The sequence below is a fragment of the Otolemur garnettii genome, unplaced genomic scaffold (assembly GCF_000181295.1).
Source record: "Otolemur garnettii isolate 467f Iridium unplaced genomic scaffold, OtoGar3 scaffold00089, whole genome shotgun sequence".
Classification (NCBI taxonomy): Eukaryota; Metazoa; Chordata; class Mammalia; order Primates; family Galagidae; genus Otolemur; species Otolemur garnettii.
Genome location: NW_003852484.1, coordinates 6035930 through 6038510, shown reverse-complemented (window position 1 = coordinate 6038510; position 2581 = coordinate 6035930). Strand labels below are relative to the sequence as shown.

Below are 2581 nucleotides of genomic sequence, written 5' to 3'. Positions count from 1 at the left end.
CTTGAGCCCAGGAGTTGGAGGTTGCTGTGAGCTGTAATGCCATGGCACTCTACCCAGGGGGATAGCTTGAGGCTCTGTCTCAAAAAAAAAAAAACAAAACAAACAAAAAAAAAACTGCAATTTAACTAATTCCTAATACTGTGCCTAATATTTATTCCTACTCTCTGATTAAAAGGGAAAAGAGAAGAGCATTATTGCCAAGAAATAAAAGCCAACACTTCTAGCTGCAGTTTCAAAAGTAGGGTAAGTATGCAAACAGACTTGCCAAAACTATGTGGCTATGATTCCAGCACAGAAACACAAAGTTAAAGAGCATACAAGTTTTATTTTTTTCCAAAAGATTTGTTTTTATTATCCAGACCCCTACCACTTCATAGCAGGAGGAGTAGGAGACGTTCCTTTCTCAGTCCAAGGGCCTCAGTGGTCTGTTGGTTCCAAACATGCACACAGGCGGCATCACAGGTTTGGTAAACTACTAATGCTTAATCTCTCTCTGCTAGAGCCATGAGGTGAGCATCAATCTCTGCTTCTGTAAGAATCCTGAATGTAGGGGTGCCTGTGCCTCAGTGGGTAAGGCACTAGCCCCATATACCGAGGGTGGTGGGTTCAAACCTGGCCCGGCCAAACTGCAACAAAAAAATAGCCGGGCATTGTAGTGGGCGCCCGTGGTCCCAGTTACTAGGGAGGCTGAGGCAAGAGAATCACCTATGCCCAAGAGCTGGAGGTTGCTGTAAGCTGTGACGCCATGGCATTCTATCCAGGGTGACAAAGTGAGATTCTGTCTTTAAAAAAAAATTTTTTTTAAGAAAAAAAAAGAAACATAGTCTTACTTTGTGGCCCTCAATAGAGCACCATGGTGTCACAGCAACCTCCAGCTCTTGGGCTTAGGCGATTCTCTTGCCTCAGCCTCCCGAGTAGCTGGGACTACAGGCGCCCATCACAATGCCTGGCTATTTTTTTGTGGCAGTTTGGCCGGGGCCGGGTTCTAACCTGCCACCCTCGGTATATGGGGCTGGTGCCCTATTCACTGAGCCACAGGCGCCGCCCTGAATTTAGGATTTTTAACTGTAACTACTCCAACTTCTATTTCTGAAGGTTTGAAATGAATTGACAGAATAGTAGACAGGCATGTAATTGCGGTTTCCACTGACTGTTCAAATGTCCAATCAAATTTCTTATTCTTTTTTTTTTTTTTTCAGTTTTTGGCCGGGGCTGGGTTTGAATCTGCCACCTCCGGCATATGGGGCCGGTGCGCTGCCCCAATTCTTCTTCATTTTTTTTTTTCAAGCAAGCTGGTTGACTCAGTTGGTTTAACTCCTGCTGCAGCGGCTTTAAACCCACAGGAGTGACCTACAGGATCACACTTGGACACCTGAGGGCCTTGTTCATCTATACCAATGAAAATCATACAACAACCAAGAGGCCTCATTTCAGCGTTCTGTGTGTAGACCTGAGAAAGGTCAACAATTCTTTTACACAGCATGTCCACGGGGATCTCATAGCTATACTGTATTTCCAGTTAGCTGCCTCATGGGGCACCCCTGTACCTGGGATCTGCTGTCAGCTGTCACTCCTGTCATCACACAGCCAATGTTTTCGGTTATCCTGAATAAGTGAGTCACTGCTAGAATCCGGTAATTTATCTGGTACTTTCTTCACAATTACTCCACAATCTTTCCCTCTGACAGCTACTGATATAAGGCTGCCTTGGTTAATAGCTTTAAAAGCATATTCTACTCGGTAGAGCCGACCTTTGGATGAAAAAATGGTAATGTGGCCGTCAAAACCGGTGCCGGAACCCCGGGACGTTTGGGTGCGCCTACTACTTCAAGCACAGTATCTGGGCCTCTGAGCTCCGCACCAGGCATGAAAGCCTCCCCGGAAGTTGCAGCGACTAAGAGAGGCATCATTTTTGATATTTCCTGAACTGGATACTGAAAATAACTTACAGGAAAGGGCTACTCTTGGGACTCTGGTTTCTTTCATCTCCCTCAGGGATTATGTCAATATGGGCCAGACAGACAAAAAGCAGCTCACTCATCTAGGGAGCCCCAAATAATAGGGTTTTTCTCCACTGAACTGTTCGTTTCCATACCCCAAATAATCCAGTATTACTAGCTGATTTTGACATGATTAATCATAACTGAAAGAGAAGCTATCTGACTTTTTGGAGAGGCGTGGGTGTCTCTCTAAAGGTCACAGGACACCGTCAATGACAGCCTGACGTTGCTGTCTGAAATCCACTTCTCACCAGACCCGGATGCTGAGGAAGAACCAGACTGAAAAGAGGAACCCAAAATCTTCCCGGTGATTTGGAAATTCCCAAAAGGACCCGCGGCTTCCATACTCAGGAACTCCACTACACGGGAACAGAAAACAGTCGAAACATCTCTGAAGGGTTTTGCCTGCTTCAGTGACTCCGGAGGGGACAGTCCGTTTCCGGAAATCAGCATTAACATCTAAAACCTAGCTGAATTTCCGAGCTTGCTTCATCATTTTACAAATGGCCGTTGTAACACCTACCTAACCACAATGGGTGTGAGGATTCAAACAAAATATTGCCTCAATTAAATATGTCCCC

At 45.5% G+C, this 2581-nt stretch overlaps 1 pseudogene; it reads right to left on the bottom strand.

The window, feature by feature from the left end:
* Positions 1-482: 482 nt before the first annotated feature.
* On the bottom strand, positions 483-1827 carry LOC100953696 (annotated as a pseudogene).
* Between the last annotated feature and the right edge of the window lie 754 nt (positions 1828-2581).